Here is a 17,513-nt window from a genome sequence, read left to right as displayed (position 1 = left end):
AAGTCCACTCTGAACCTGACTGACTAGGACTGTTCTGCATACACTGAGTCTAATCAAATATATGAGGAAGGCCGGATTTGCGAAGCTGCTTGATGCAAAGATACTGATTAGATTAGGGATTTTTCACAACAGCAGGCTGGAGTTACACCACAGAGCCCATCAACACACACATAGGCAGGAAGACGCAGAAGCAAACAGGGCCTTGCAAAAGATCTGCAGAACAATCCACGAATGAAAGAGGAGGAAGGATCTGTTGATGCTACAATCCAAGCAAACCTTATTCAGACAGAATACACAATGCCTTGCAAAATCCTTTAAGCTCTTTGAACTGTTCCATATTGTGTCCCTCTGCAACCACAGACTTCAATACATCTTATTAGGATTTGTTGTGATAAACCAAAACAAAGTAGTGGATAATTGTGAGGAGGTAGGGAAATGAGCCATAATTTAAATTTTTTTATATAATAACAGCCGATGAGGAAAAAATATTGACCATTTTAAGCGCAATAAAGCCAATTAAAGCCGCAAGCGGCGCCGTACGGCACTTGCAGCTCAGCGCCACGGTGACCACAAGGGTTCCAGCACCGTCGCCCGCCACTGCAGATGCTCTCACGCAGTTCCCGGACCTGTCCGCAAGGCGATACACATCAGCAGTGCTCCTGATGATGCACCAAAACTGTGGTGCAGATCGGCTGTTGTGGTGAGGAGATATAGGTGATGGAATAACCTAGGGGGAGCAATGGAGTCAAATTACAATTCAATGATATTGGGGTCTTTAGAGGTGAACAAAGGTCATACATATCCAGTTTGGTGCAAATCGGATGATGCCTGTGTGATTTAGAGATGACCATAGGCATGTGGCGAGGGATTGAAATTCGCCATTCTGCCACGCCCACATGGTTCAGGCAGCAGCCAGCATCGACAGAGTTCATCATCATGTCATGTCAGTTAGCACAGGGTTAAACTCATATGAATCATAGAGTAAAAGTAAGACATCCAGTAGGAAAAAACAGGTGACTTCCTGTTGGAGGAGGGCAGGCCTAAGGTGATGTCATCAATTGACCATGTAAATGTGATGAAGGCTGGTCTGTAATGAGACATAGAAAGTCTGATGCAGCTGTAACTGTATAAGGCAGTTATTGCACAATGATGTTGTATGGCGAACAGTCAGACTTTGACACTAATCCACGCTTACATGCTTTGATGTACGAAAAATCCTATGATAACTTTTGACCTTCAATGTCTCAAGAGTATGCTGAGTGATTCTGAAGTCTGTATCTCAAAAGCTGTAGGACGAGTTCAATCAGATGTGGCATCTACAAAAAAGAGGAAATGGCAGCTTTGATCAAAAATGGCCGACTTCCTGTTGGGTTTGGACCATGGCTCCACGATACTTTTTTGTAAGTCCTGACAAGACACATATGTGTACCAAGTTTCATAATTGTGGGTTAAAGCATTGCTTGGGGCTTATCATTTAAAATATTCTCGGGGGGCACTGTAGAGAAATTAGGCCACGCCCACCAACGATTGTTATGGATTCCTGTCCGTGAGTGGATAAGGATCCATCCCAGTGAGTTTGGTGCAGCTCAGCTTGAAACTGTGGAATTTAGATCCAAACATATGGCAATGGCGTTACAGGTCACTTCGCCACGCCTACCTGCTCCATTGAAACTGGTCAGTGTTGGAATCTACGTCACACTAACATGTCATCTGTCTCTGGACACAGAGACAGATGACCTAATCAAAAAGGTCTAAGACCTCTTTGATTAGGTCAAGGAGGTCAGATTGTGACCGTTCACAGTAAAACACGACACTTCCTGTTCTCAGGGGGCATGGCTTAAGTGATGTCATTATTTGACCATTGGGTATTGTAGGACAACCGATGATGATCAAGCACTAAACGTTTGGTGCTTCTGAGTTTTTCTGTAGGAGATATAACAATTCTGTGTTTTATGGTGAGTAGGCGAACTTTGACCCCTGTTAACGCCCCTTCAGCATGCACAAAAACTCACCACTTGATAACTTTTAATCGGCCACCCTTTATGAACAATCTGACCAAGTTTGATCAAAATCCCTAGGAGGAGTTTGATCAAATGCGAAGGCTGTAAACAGCCAAAATAGGGTCAAAATGAGAATTTCAATCCAAAATGGCCGACTTCCTGTTTGACTTGCACTATGACATTAATTGTGCATCTTGGGGAGCTCTACAAGTGTACCAAATTGCATGCCTCTACGATGAAGTAAAGTCATAGCAGAGGGTATTTTGAAAATTTCCAAGTGGCGCTGTTGAGCCGTTTCTTTTGCGACCTTAAAACACGTAAATTACATACAGGCTTGACACATCCGCAAAGTTTAGTGAGTTTTTGAATATGATAAACCCCCCAAAAAGCCAATTAATTTGCGCCAAGAAAAAAAAGAAAAAGAAACAGTACAATTACAACAGGCCTTTGCAGCTGTAAATAGAGCTATAGAAATTGGCACCTCCTCTATATAATGTTATCAGTGAACACAAAAGCCGGTTCAGCAACAAGTTGTTTTTCCCCACATCAGGACTAACAGACTTGAAAACTCATTTGTCTCCCATGCTGTCAAACGTTTCAACTCCTCATAAACAAGAGGAGGGGCAACAGACGCATTAGAGGGATAGAGGATACAGCAGAGAACATTAGAGCAATAGGCACTTAGTCTATTAAAACCAGAACATATCTGTGCCATAGCAGATTACTGTGCAATAAATTATTACTGTTTTTGTCTGTTTATTTGTTTTAATGTATTTGTACATGTGTATTTATATACAATACATACTATGTACTGTATGTCTGTATGTATGCATGTTTATCATGGTACTTTATTTCAGCTACAATCTTAATATCTCAGCAGTTACCTCATCGAGACATTATCCATCTGATTTTTACTTAAAGGGGCTGAATATGAACACACTGCACATGTTTTACCTTTGTTATTGGCAAAAAAGCTGAAAATCACAAATCATTATCTTTCCACCTCACAATTATGTGAACTTTTTTGTTGGACTATGACGAAAAATTCCAATCAAACACACTTTGCAAGATTACTACAGGCGATCAACAAAAATAAGAGCTACAACTGACTAAAGAACACACAAAAACATGAATACTTCTTCATACAGTTGTGATTAGATTGATCTTTGAACACATTGAGTCACAATTAAATGCAAAAAGAACGTCCTTTCAGCCAATACTGAAAACAATAAGGTGGAGAAGCATTGTGTCAACATTAGCACTCCAAGCTGTGTGAGAACAGAAGATGTTTCCCTTTGAAAGCTTGTCAAGAAAACTGGCATGGGGTGTGAGATCTTTCCGGGTGCATGCAGAAAAGGTGCATAGAGGCCTGAGAGAAAATAAGTAATCTTGTAGTTTGATTAAAAGCTAATTAAATTGAATATGAAGGAATAGTAAAATGAATACAAGTAATCACATAATAACCTTCTGAAATGTATTATCTGAAATGTGATCTGTAATGATTTCTGTAATGAATTAACTGTGGAAAGATTATGGTTGATGAATTATAATAAGTAAGAGATGTGATTGATTGTTAACTAAGGATCAAACTTGTGATGATGTGAAGTTGTAATCATTTGAAATTAATTCAAACAGGTTTAACAACAGATTTAATGTGTTTAATGAGCTATAATACATAATAGTGGGTTATAGAAAAAGAGAGGAATACAGCACAGTCCTGAAACAGGAAATGTCGCAAGCAGTTCTGAACAGATGGTCAGAGCGCACAGGATGGTTGGAGTGTTGAGTTTGGCTGAAGCAACGGAGAAAGGGGAAGTACGGGACTTTCCACCATGGTCAGCAGAAATAGATTGGGCAATGTGAGGACTTTTTCATGAGAAACAGCAGATGTGGAGAAAGTCACGTAGGCCAAACCTCCCCATACACACACATGGTGGAGAGATGCATAAAAAGGGGCTGAGAAGAGGAACCAGTTGTTCCCAGTCCGACGGCGCAGAAGGAGAGACAACTTGCTGAAGCAGATTGAGCCACGGACCGCACTTCAGAACCACGGGAGAGTTCGGACTTCACACCGCCAAGGAAGGACTGGGTTCCATCGCCCCATCCCTGGTTCTTCATTCGATCGTCGGTCTCGTCTCAGCCCAGCAATTACAAACTCTGCAACAAGACTTGGAGGAAGGACAAAGCTCCCTCAGGGATGAGGAACTGGGTTTTGCCAAAGGATTCGGACCCGTTCTGCTTTGTTTCTTTTCTAAAGAGGGTTTTTTCCACACAAGGCAAAGACCTCAACCAAGGATGCTAGAAATTCCTGTTGCCAAAGATCCACCATCGTCTGGGTATGAGTTGAATCTGCTCATTGAAATTCCATCTCAGAACTTGCGACTTTAGTCAGGGAAAAGAGGACAGGGTAGTATGATTGTACATGTAAATTTTATTACACTGTTTTTGAATTATTTACGATTGATTATTGATTTGTATGTCGCATATCCCTGCTTAAGCTTGCTTAATAAATTTATACTATAAAATTCTAAAGAGGTTGGTGGACATTGGAATTAATAGAGTCATTTAATCTTCGTTCAGTTCTTTTAATTAAGGGAAAACTAATGTACATGATTCCAGTAAATAGGAGGCTTCATAATTTCCTTTGGTGAGAATAAATAATGACCCTGGGACTTACATCTAAGTCACTAAACATAATCTAGCCGGTTCCAAGTGCAAGTTATGATTTAGAAAGTGGGCTACCGTTAACAGAAGTGGTTATTGGAATTATGCAGCTGTGAGGGCTACTCAGCTGATTGTTTCTTAACTGTAAAGGGTCATAACTTCTGGATTGGAGGTAGTTAGAGCTAGACGAATCACTTTCGCCACCAGTTTAAATAGATTATCTCTTATAGAGTACTTTTAGGGTAATACCCAGGTCTCAGAGATTTTCCGGACCTGTTAGACAGAGAACTGGTCAGTAGGCAGCCCTGGGTAGTAGTGAGGAGTGGGCGGGGCTGACTATTGCAGGATAACCTTCATGGCGCCCAACGTGGGGCGGCGCACAACTGAGTAGGCGGGCCCCAAAGACACCAAGTCAGTGAAAACAGATGCGAGACTCTGAATAGCTCACTTGGGTTTCTAACTCTTAGGGAAGAGAGTTAGTGGTGACTGACAAGGCCATCAGTCACAACCCTCGCAGTAACTGTATAGCATACAGGTGAGGGAAAGCTTCTACTGAGGATAGAATGACCAGATCCAGACAGTGAAGCCAGTAGCCAACACAGCCTGGACCCATCCCTACTCGAAAGCGCAAAGAGAGGCTTTGGGGGATAGGCGACTCGAAAGACAAAGACAACTATGAGTGAAGAAGAAGAAAGAGGGGAACTGGAGCCCCTACAAAAGCCAGCAATGGAACAAGAGGCAAGCAACATCAGCCGGGATGGGAAGAATCATCAATCCCATCTTTCCAAATCTGCATTATCGCAATTTCCTGTAATGTTGATATTACTTGGTGATGGATTGGAATCCTGGACTGAGATAAATAAAAAGATGTTCTTTGATTCTCACTTCACCATGAGCAAGGACGTTGCTCGGAGCCCAATGGAAATCATAGTGCAAAAACGGATATACTACTGCACCCAGCTTAGACACGGCCACCGACTGGGGGTCGTCAGATGCCCAGTGAAAGTGGCTAAGAAGCCGGAGGTTAGAGGATGGCTGGAATGGTTCGCTGACCTCCTTGAAGGATGGGCGGATGGTGAGCTACGAATTGTCCACAGCCCCTCCGAAAAGTATGACCGCGTAGTAAAAACAGCTACCTTGGCGGCGGGCATCGATGGAATCCTGGTGGACCCAAACGCCAAGGGGGTGAACCAGTACAAAGACTACGCTGAGGCCATGCAGAGACTTTCAACCTACAAAGAGGGCAAGGAAAAGGAGCGAGCCCTCGAAGAGGCAGGGTCGGAGGTGGCTGAGCCTCCGTCCCGACTGCCCAGCAGAACCACGACACCGACTCGCCAGACGAAGCAACCTCCGAGGTATCTGATAGACCTGACGGGCGGCAGCGACGACAACGCCGGCGGTGACAGCAGCGACGACAGCGATGGAGGTCCCTCAGCTCCACCAGGTCCATCGCGGAACGAGGACATCCCACCTGCACCAGCCAATGAGGAAGACCCCGAGGAAGCGCTCGTCGGCGGCCTCACTGAGGAGCAGTTGGAGCAAGCGGCCAGGGACTGGTCCCTGCGACGAGGTCTGGAGCCCGGGTTTCATCCCCGAGCCCACAGCACGGAGAGAAGGCATCCACTACCACCTACGGAGACCCCAGCGGCCAGCAGTTCCGACGAGGACAGGGAGGAATCGGACGAGGAGCAGCGGGACCCCGGTCGCCCTAAGAAGAAGACTCAGAAATCGGACACCTGGAGGATGGCCCGAGAATTAGCCGAAATACCACCGGGGGCCAGCAACTTTAGACTGCAGACCGGCCTCCGGATTTATCAGGTTATTGGAAGAATATGGGATCTTGAGGGTGACGGACTGATTGTGTTCACCAATGACAGATACAAGATCCACAATCGAAAGTTCAGACGCAGCCTTGAGGACCAAGCAGGGCAATATTACCAAGCGGATTCAAAATTGCTAGAAGCCACCTGTAGCCCAAAGACAAGGGGAGAAGTAGTCTTGATGAACGGCTATAGTCTCCCTTATGGTGCTGTAATCCTAGTCCCGATTGACGTCTACCGAAAAGGAGAGGGTTTGGAGGAATATCGGAAGAAGATGTGGCATGGACTCGAGCGGGGCTTAGCGGCGGCCAGCAACGAATGCATGAGAAGAGTCATAGTGAGTGTACAAGGACTGAGATCGCCGGATCTGCCAAGGGACACCGCCAGATCAATAGCGGAGAACGGAGTGGTGAATATAGCCAAGACCAACAGTCATTTCTTTGTGTTCAAAGAAGTGGTGGTGGTGGTTGACCCCCGTCTGCATCGACTCCGCACTGAGCAAGGGGTGAAATTGGCAGCTGAGATGGAGGAGCAATGCCGCATTAGCCATCCATCGCAAGAAATCAAGAAATATCCCTTAAAAATTCCCCAAAGTGAGGTTTTAAACACCACCCAGATAGGAAAAGCCAAGGCCGTGCAGCCACCCAGGATAAAGATAAAGGAGACACCTGTTGAACCAGGGTTCTCCGCAGCAAAGTACGTTAAGGAGTTCTCGTTTGAAGAGAGCCACAGTGAACTGAAAAAACCCAATGCGGGAAAAGTCAAGAATGAGCAGCCGACGGTCCCGAAAGAAGAAGGACCGATGAAACCAGCCAAGATTCGACCGCTGAACTCCCCCAGGAGAGAACCTCTTCGACAACAGCAGTATGAGGACATCAGTGACTCGGAGGACGAAGAGGAGCAACCGGAGATCGAACATCCTGGAGAAGAAGAAGAGGAGAGCGATCACGGCAGCGTCTTCTCCGACCCAAAGCAACTACCGGCCGAGCATAAGACACTCCGAACAGGACAGCATCGGGGTAAGAAGAAAGAAATAGAAACCTTTGACATCGAAGGATCTTCTGAGAGACTGGCAAGAGACGTGACCTGGGGTCCCGTGCAGGCTAAGGACGGACGGCGTACGTATGTACCAGAGGTCGGCCAAACCGAGTACCAGATCCCGGCAGGATGGGCCAGCAGATTGGGAGACCGGGTGCAGCTCGAGGTGGAAGCAACAATCGGAGAATGGGCTAACATCCTGATGACACCATCCTGCTCCACTCTGACAGCACACTATTCCCTGACTACCAACTTCAGGAATGCATACATTGGAATTATGTATGATGTGATGCTGCGACGACTGAAGAAAGCTGCCTTCAAATACTCCAGGGAGGCTCGACAGAAGCTGGACGAAGTGTCGGCTGATGAAGAGGAACCTCAGGCGACGTCTTCGGAGCCAGGACCACAGATCCCGGTGAGACCACCAGGGGCGTTGACTCAGCTACCTGCCACTAATACGGGACAGGATGCTTACGCCGAATTGAAGAATCTAAGGCTGGTGATTAGGAGTAAAAACGCAGACGAAAACAATGAAGAATATCTAAAAGATGTTTGGCCAACTGTGTTGTCTACCACCAACCACGAGGGAGCCAAAAAGTTGTGGCTGACCAGCGTGACTGCGGACCCGATGGTTGGAACAGATTCAGCACAGAGCAACTATGAGAGGCTGGTGTTGGAGGACATGGATGATGAAGAGTCCCAGGTGAAGAGAGCCAGAGGACGGCTGGACAAGGGAAGCCGGTTGGAACCGCTTTGGCACACACTTAAGCAGACCGTTTCCCCTGCGAGATATGTGAAAGTACTGCGTGAGGTGACAAAAGGACGCAGAGGAGAGATCGTGTTCGTGAAGTTGCCAGTGAGAAGCACAACAGTCGCTCAGATGGATGTAGCAGTGCAAGGATTCGACCTGGAACAACAGTACTACGAGGACAAAAGGAAGAAGGAGGCTAGCCAACCGGCAAAGCCACCTGGAAGGGTTAACATCAGACAACCATCCAACTTCCAGGGTAGACCGTTCCAGCAAGGAGCACCGCCATCCAACTTCCAGAGCAGACCGTTTCAACAAGGAACACCGCCACCCAACTTCCGGAACCGACCGTTCCAGCAGAAACCACCAGGACCACAAGGGAAACCGACCAACCCTCCGGCTTCATCAAATCAGCCAGGGAAAGGTCAGTTCCTGACAGATGAGGAGTATAGGAAATTGAGCCCAGAAGAGAGGACGGCCCTCCGTGAGTCCCGTAAAGCCGGGGCCGGAGGGTCACCAAAGTAATGGCGTCCAGGTCGCGGGTCGTTTTAGACAATGCCTACTGGGAAGGGGACGAAATCTATGCTAAAGTGGAAGGAGTGCCCTACCTAGTGGACACCGGAGCGGAGGTGTCGATGACCCGCAAAGACCTAAAAACAGCAGGACACCTGAAGGTTCAGTTTGCCAATGGGAAAATAGAAGAAATGCCATATGGGACCTGGAAAGGAGTAGTATGGGTGAAAGGTCCCTACAATCTCCTTACAGTAAAAGACTTAGACGAACTCAGTAAAAAGAAAAGCACACATCGTAGGCTGGAGAGAAGGCTGACGAGCTTGAAAGCAAGATTGGTGAAAGTCGGCCCAACACAAACAGGATCAGAGAAGCAAGACTGGTACAAACCGGTCGACATACCAACGGTGACAGAACAGAAACTTGAAGAGAGTGACTTCTCCCCGGCTGGGAAAGAGGAGCTACGTGAAATCATCGCTACAGCACAGGTAGCACGGTTCAAAAATGATTGTGGAGATTTGGGCCCAAAGTTTGTTCATCACATCGAAGGTGGGGTTCATCCACCTGTTCGGCAGTACCCGTTGAACCCAGGAGCAGTCGAGGAGATGGACAAGATCGTGAAGGAGCTGGGCGCCCTAGAGATCATCAGAGAGGAGCTCAACCCGATCACCAACAGCCCCATCCAGGCGGTGAAGAAACCTGAATCGGCTGGAGGGGGTTGGAGGCCAGTCATCAACTTCAAGGCCCTGAATCGGAGAACAATAGCAAACCGAGCCAGTTTGATCAATCCACAAGGAGCGTTGAAAACTCTTCGAGTCAAAAAGTTCAAGTCCTGCATCGACCTAGCCAATGGATTTTTCTCTCTACGCCTCGCCAGACAGTCGCAAGGTAAAACTGCATTCACCCACAAAGGCAAGAGCTATGTGTGGCAAAGGTTACCCCAGGGGTACAAGAACTCCCCAAACGTGTTCCAGTCAGCAGTGATGGAAGTGTTGGGGGACGTGGGTGCAACTGTGTACATTGATGATGTTTTTATTGCTGATGACACAGAAGAAGAACACCTAGAGAGGCTACGAAAAGTGGTTAAAAATCTCACCAAAGCAGGTTTGAAGCTAAACCTCAAGAAATGTCAATTTGGACAGTTCCAAGTGAATTATCTGGGTTTCCAAGTCACGTCGGACTTGGGACTCTCGGATGGGTACAGAGAAAAGCTGACAAACATTCAACCACCACAGTCAGAAAATGACCTGCAGAAAATATTGGGACTGTGCAACTATGTCAGAGACCATGTACCCAACTATCAGAAATATGCCAAACCCTTGTACCACTGCCTGAGGAAAAGTGAGGACGACGAGAAAGACGGAAAAAGACCCTGGGTTTGGACAGCAGCAAATCAACAGAACCTAGAGGAACTGAGAAGGGCCATTCAAGCAGCTGTGAGATTGGAGCCAAGGAGTTTGTCAGAAAGGCTGGTGGCAGAGATCAGCTGCGAGAATGACGATGCCATGATCAAAGTGAGTAACGAAAATGGAGGCTTGGTTACCCTGTGGAGTTACACTCTAACTTCTGTTGAAAAGAAATACCCGCAGGAAGAAAAAGAGCTAGCGGTGTTAGCCCGCTATTGGGGTGTGCTGAAAGATTTAGCACAAGGACAACCAGTCAAAGTCATCACACAAAGCCAAGTTCACAAGTACCTAAGAAAAGGAACTGTGGAAAGTACTAAAGCAACCAATACTCGGTGGGGAAGATGGGAGGACATCTTGCTGGACCCGGAGCTTGAAATTGGGCCAGCACAACCTACCAGTAAGAAAAAACCACAAGAAACACTTGAGAAGCCAGGACAACCGGAATGGACAATCTACACTGATGGATCCAGAAAGGGGTCCGACCAGTCGGCATACTGGGGATTTATTCTGAAGCAGGACGGCAAAGAGAAAGGCCGCCAGAAAGGAAAGGCCCCCGGTAGTGCTCAAGCCGGAGAAGTGACGGCAGTACTGGAAGGATTGCTGGAGCTGGTGAAAAGGAAAATCAAAAGTGCCAGGTTAGTAACCGACAGTTACTACTGCGCTCAGGCTCTCAGAGAAGACTTGGCCATTTGGGAAGAAAATGGTTTCGAGACAGCAAAGGGCAAGCCAGTGGCACACAAAGATTTGTGGAAAAAAATTGCTGAGCTGAAGCTGCAGTTGGAAATAGAAGTGCAGCACCAAAGAGCACACACGCATGAGGGAGCTCATTGGCGTGGGAATGATGAAGTGGACTGTTATGTCCAACAAAGGAAGATCGTCTTTGTCGGTACCGAGAAGTGGGACAGAACTCCCAAAGGACGGGAGGTCCCAAAAGAATACGTGGTCGAGGTCGTGCGGAGCGTGCATGAGGCCCTTGGACATGCAGGCGTGCGACCTACCCGTAAGGAACTGGAGGAGCAAGACCTTTGGATCCCAGTGAAACAAGTCCAACGCGTGCTAAGGGACTGTGAAGTGTGTGGTCAATACAACGCAGGTCGCCGAGGGCAGCGGATGGATGGGTTGTCCATCAAAAGCACGGTCCCCTGGGGCTCAGTCTGCATGGATGTTGCAGGACCCATGGGGATAACAGGAAGGAGAGGTGAGAAGTACCTCTTAGTGCTGGTGGATTCCATGTCGGGGTTTGTAACTACAAAAGCAGCCAGGAAAGCAAACGGCAATAGCGTTGTCGGCATGCTGGAACAAGTATGCAGTGCCCTGGGAATCCCGAAAGAGCTGCGCACGGACAATGGGACTCATTTCCGTAATTCACAGGTTGACCAGTGGTGTCAGAAGTATGGAGTAATGCGAGTTTACTCGCCACCCTATACCCCACAAGCTAACGGAGTGGTGGAACGAGCCATAGGGTTAGTGAAAAGCTGGATAGCTAAAAATGCTAACACCAACAGTTGGAGCACCCAAGCGGTGGAAATAGGGCAGGCCCTGAACGACAGAAGCAGAGCCGAAAGACCCGCCCCTGCGATGGAACTCAACCAACGGCCGTTCACCACGAAGGAAGTGGGGCGGGGCTCCAGCGACAAAAAGGAGAAGCTGACGCCCAGAGTGCCATTCCGAGAGGGACAGCGCGTGTGGGTCAAAGCAAGAGAGCAACCTGTACATGCAGCAGTAAAACCCAAGTTTGAGACAACTGACATCGTCAAAAAAGTACTGGATAGGAACACAGTATTGCTGGAAAGAAAAGGGATCCAAGGAGTTGAGCAGCTCAAGCCGGTTCCTGACTAAAGCGAAACAGAAGCCGGTGAAATGGCCAGTGAATCATGTACCATTCCACCCTATCTCGGACTGGCCACCGTGAAAGGGGTGGTTGTAATTAGAAGAACCCCTTCAGGGATTTGGGCAGGACGAGCCCTGAAGAAATTGGATTGGGCCAAAAATGGAGTCCTGTCGGAGGACAGAGAGATGCTGGTTTGGAGAAAAGCTAAAAGCGGCTGCCCGGTTTGTTTAGCCGACCACCATCTTCCCATTATCTGGGAAGGACCGGGCCGTGAGAAGCCAAGACACCAGGAGGCTACCGCAGAGATGCTACAACACCTTCGCGTCTCCCCAGTCACGGTATTGAACAACACAGTCTGTGGGAACTGCCGAGTGGGTTACCTGCCCCGGCTTAAGTTGGAAACCCAATGGGGGTGGCTCCAGGAAAAACCAAGAACTTGTTATTGCACGTGGGACGGAGATGAGCTACACCACTGCCCTGTGTGCGAGGAACAGCTGAAGAGGGGAGAGGTAACACTGACAGGCGAAGCTGAAGGGTGGCAAGTGACAAGATTTTACAGCTCGCTGCGATATTACAGAACCTATGGGCAAGTGCAGCCGAACTATGGGAGCTCCATACCGATAATATTACCAGGACCTTCCGCCCCTCCGAACACTCCAGAGGAATTGGACCCATGGGTGTGGAAGAGGGAAGAAGGGCCCCATGATGTCCTGTGGGATTCTGTTCAAGCCGCCTGGCCATATGACGCTGCTAGAGCATCCCTGTCATGTCCACCATTGAATGCCAACCACTCTCCGGTGGTCTTCCGGGTACATCGGCCTCACGCATACCAACCATCAGCTGAGGAGCTAAGTGCACTCCCAGATGACGCCCGAGAGCAAGCCGTTAACGGTGGGTGGACAGGCCCCTGGGAACTAACCACCTGGGCACATCTAATTTTGGAGGTCATCAATGACTGCACGATACCCATAGTGGATCTGCCGGATGTACCAAGAGAAGATGGGGTGCGCAGCTCGGATATGTATTACTACACCACAGAGGTGGAAGGATGGGGCAGCAATGCGGTGAGACCAAAAGAGAAGTCCTGCCTGTACTGGGTGACAGCGGAATCCCAGTTTCGGGATGGAGTTTTGCAACACCCGGGAGGCGTGGCTCACAGGGCGAGTACGCCCTCTGATCCTAGCACCTCCTGTCATGTCCAGCTGTCAGTGCGCATGATCACCGTCCCCTATAAAGGGATCTACTCAGTCGGAGCAGCCATCAAAGTGGTACCAGACGAGCAGACTCACGCCACCGTGTCCAGTACGGAGCCGGAGCCTCCCAAGAAGAAATCCAAAACTCACGCCTGGCAGAAGCTCGCCTCAGCATTTCCATGGAGAAAGACAAACCAAGACTGATGGACGCACCGGAAGGAGGAAAACGAGTCGTCGAGTCTGCAGGTCAGCAAAAAACCAAAAAACGAAAGGGGAGACAGTGTTTTGTGACTAGATTGTTCAAAGTGGGGGTTGGAGTCTCATCGGGACTATCAGACAGAGGCCCGTTTTTAAAACTCCCTACCACCTCCATTCTACTAGATATGCCAAGAGAAGATTTCACTGTTTCCAATCCGCTCACTGAGGCCTATTTTCTTAAGTATCTCATATATCTCCGACCCACCAATTTCCAAAACGTAAAAGAGGTGGGGGAAAGTGAAGAATACACGACGCCCCCGGCCATGAAGCCACATTTATTTATCCCTACCGCACCGCCCGCTTGGAAAGGAAGAGGATCCGACAACACGGTTAATGTTGCATCAATCTCCCCTATGTGCCCAAGATCTCTACCGTGGACTTTTAATACAGTGTATTTCAGGTTACAGGGGATCGAGCTACGGATTAGGTGGGGTCCCCATTATCTTGAACCACTGCAAGGACTGTATTGTGAAATTTCACTCAATGACATGGTCATTTGGACCACTTCACGAAGTATGGCGAGAACTATAGTAAAGAGGGAAATAAATCCAGAATGTTATATATTTAATAACACCAGGCTTCCATTGAAATTGGAAATAGACAGGGTCTACCCCAATCCACCACACCAGAGGATTTTTACTCCGTCAACCTGGGGGTACCGCACTAGACTAACTCTGCATGGACAATCATTGTACACCTATATCTCAGTACCTGCCCCAATAGGGTACAAACACGAATCCTGGCAAGACCAGGCGCTGAAAAATGGAACCGCCCCAGGCCCATTCCCTAGGCCGGACTACTGGAGGGTGTTCCACTGGAAGTGGGTGTGGAGGGGGTTGGAGCCTGATTTACCCTACCCCTCTCCCATATATACAGCCCTGCAGCAGAGAAGGGCCACCAGACGGGTTGGAAAGAACCCTGCCAACCAAGGCCACCTCAACTCTTTGAGAAAAATCTGTACAGCGCCTGATACAGCGGATCCCAGAGAGGCACTAATCTGGCCAGGATGGATGCTATCGGCATGAGGCGCCGACCTACAGACCCGGAGTTGCTGGATGTTACATCGGAATCAGACAGCTCTACTGACACCGACGACGACTCGGAAATCTCTAACGAACCCTTGCTACGGAAAACGACTACGATAACCAGAAAAACCCTATGCCTGAAAGGGCTGCTAACGCTTCTTGCCCTGCTGTTTGCTGCTGCTGTTCTTGCTACTATCTTCTACTTCATCGGAGTTGGACCGTGGTATCTTACGCATACAAGGGTCACCTATGGACATTCTAAGTACGCTAACTTCAATTGTTGGAATACAAGCACCACGGCTATTTTTGTACCATGGAATAACGAAACATCTGTCCAGAACCGAACCGGGTTGTTCGCCAAAGACAACGGGAAAAAGTACGTGGAGCGCCGAGCCTTCGGATTGAACGACTCCACTCTGGACGACCTTCTGAATCGCACCTGGGAGATCTACAACTATGACTTCCTCGAGACTGGAGTGCTCTGCTGGATACGGGTTCTGCAAAACAAAGAACGACGGACCGTCAGATGCAACTGGATTCACCCGGACCGAGGTATGCCAGAATGGCATTGCAACATGGCTTGTCGATCGCTGCTATTGATGCCAAGTCAAGGGTACTGGGATACCGAAGTAGTATACCCAGCCCCACACAGGTCCTCAGGCTGTCGGGCCTGGCTTCCACGAGGGGAGTTTTGGGGAGACATCCACCTGAACTGCAGAAAGGATGACATCATCCCTACAGCACCAACGGGCAACTGGACCTATCGAAATGCCTCCCGAGGTAATCTTCCAGTCAATACAACGATGCTGCCTACATCAGCCAATTTGACCAACATGACGGCTTTCCTGATCAGACAAGGACCTAGACGGTTTATGTATGATGAGGAGCAAAAGCACTGTTATAGACACCACTTTAGTTGGTTGAATCCTTGCCTCTGGAATAAGTTTGTGCAATGTGCAGGACGGAATTATATAGTTACAGCCATAGAAGAATACTGGGCTGATTTGTGGCACTCTACACGCACAATCCGTACAGAGGTTGAAACCTGGCTGAACAACTCATTCCCATGGACATACATAGCCAAAGACCAGACGTTCTTTATGGGAGACTTCCCGGAGGGAACGGTTCGCTCTCATACTGGTTTGGAGGAGCTACACATTGCCAATTTGCGTACACAACCCCTTCCAACTCCTGATGACCTTCTGAAAGTTCCTAAAAATGACTTTGCAAAAATTGACAAATGTGTCGCCAAAAGAATTTTTGAGAGCCTTAATGACACCTGTTGGAGGAAAACCCACTCATCGCCACGTTGTGACCTCTGGCAAACGGGGAACGCTCTTCACTCCACCTGGAGGTACAACTGCCCTGATCCTGAAAAAGCACCTACTGCCAAATGGGCTTTGCGAGCCTGGTACGAGGATTACACTCGAAATTGGGACTACGAGTGGTGGGGACTCCAACAAGATGAGTTTGAAGCTTGGGTAACACCATGCCTCACGGAATCAACAAACTACTGGGTCAAGTACCAGTACATCGCCACGGTTTATTCGAAAGACCGCATGATATGGCCTGGAGTTTTTTGGAGACCTGACAGTTATGTCAACCCAAGACCTTGGCGCATGACCTGTAGAAACACGACAAGACGGGTCCTCGAATGCACGATCAGTTTGGCCAGGAGACCCTGCCAAACCGTTCGAGGTTGGGAAAGCTACTGCGAGGAACATTATGCAGAGGAGTATGACACTCACTCTTCTGAGGTTACTTGGCGGAAAATCAATGGCACATGGCGGAGGGCCATAGTGAGCGGACGGACATGCACCGACGCAATCCTAGGATATCATCTTCAGAAGCGCAAGAGCATTCTTGGACTACCCGTTCCGTTCATTCCAAATCCCCTTATAGCCATCGCCGAAGGACATGCTTTTCGGAAAAGTCTGTGTGAAGGGAACATCGACTCAGGGTTTGACTGGGTAGGACCCAACCTGTTGTATTCCAATCTCACCTGCTCCACCACTATGGAGCATTGGCAGCAATGTGGAGAAGGCTCTAATAGACATGACTGTTTCTGGTATGAGACTATGGGAGCAACTTTGGTGGCCGTCGCCACCGAGGTTGTGGAAGAAATTGCTCATGTGGTGGAAGAAGGCCTCAACATTGTTGAACAGTGGCTGCTAGACGCTTTGAGCGTGCTATGGCCATATCTCTTAGGACTCCTGGGCGTCGCCGTAGCAATACTCATCGGCAAAATCGTCTTGGAGGCGTGGCTGAAAGCACTTTGTCGTTGCAAAAAGAGGAACTACCAGCCCCTCCCCCCTAAGGAGGAGCCTACTCCTGCATAAGAGAGAGCTGCCGTGTGCCTGCGACCCATTCAACCTTCATCGCAGCTGCCGACAGGATCTGATCCAGAGCGACCATCATCTCACATCATGGAAAACAACTCTTCGACCAACTCATCAAATCCCAACTCACTTTTTGCACCGATTCAAGTGAGTACCATTGAGCACTTAGGGATTACCCTGGCCTGGGTAGTCTTCTGCCACACCGGTCCTTGGCCCAAGGGACATCCTATGAGGATCTTCGTCGCGCTACAAGGATATGCCAAGCTTATCCTCCGTCCAATCATTCTCCACAGATGGGGGTTGGCTTCGTCCCTCTTTGCCTGTTACTTGATGGGCCGTACTCGCATCAATTGGCGCAGGGGCGTTGTGGTCTGCCTGTGGCTCATCACCGACACCGCAGCCCTGATACTGGAATTGGTCCTGGGGGGCGCACAAGCTACACGAGCCGCCCCATTTAAGATTCTCACAGCCATTCTAGAAGGGCTTTTCGCAGTATCTATCCTCATCTACTTAGCGCGCCAGGCCTTGGCTATCAAGGGTCGAGGACGGCGAATTTGGATGCAAAAGTGGGTAATTCTGGCTCTTTGGGCAACGGTTTGGGGGATCCTGGTGGTCCTCTACTGGCTTCATGAAACCTCGGACCTCGCCATTGTTGTATGGCTGATGACCTACGCGGCAATA

Source organism: Xiphophorus maculatus, chromosome 1 (genome assembly GCF_002775205.1).
Source record: "Xiphophorus maculatus strain JP 163 A chromosome 1, X_maculatus-5.0-male, whole genome shotgun sequence".
NCBI classification, from domain to species: Eukaryota; Metazoa; Chordata; class Actinopteri; order Cyprinodontiformes; family Poeciliidae; genus Xiphophorus; species Xiphophorus maculatus.
Note: the sequence above shows the minus strand (reverse complement) of the source record.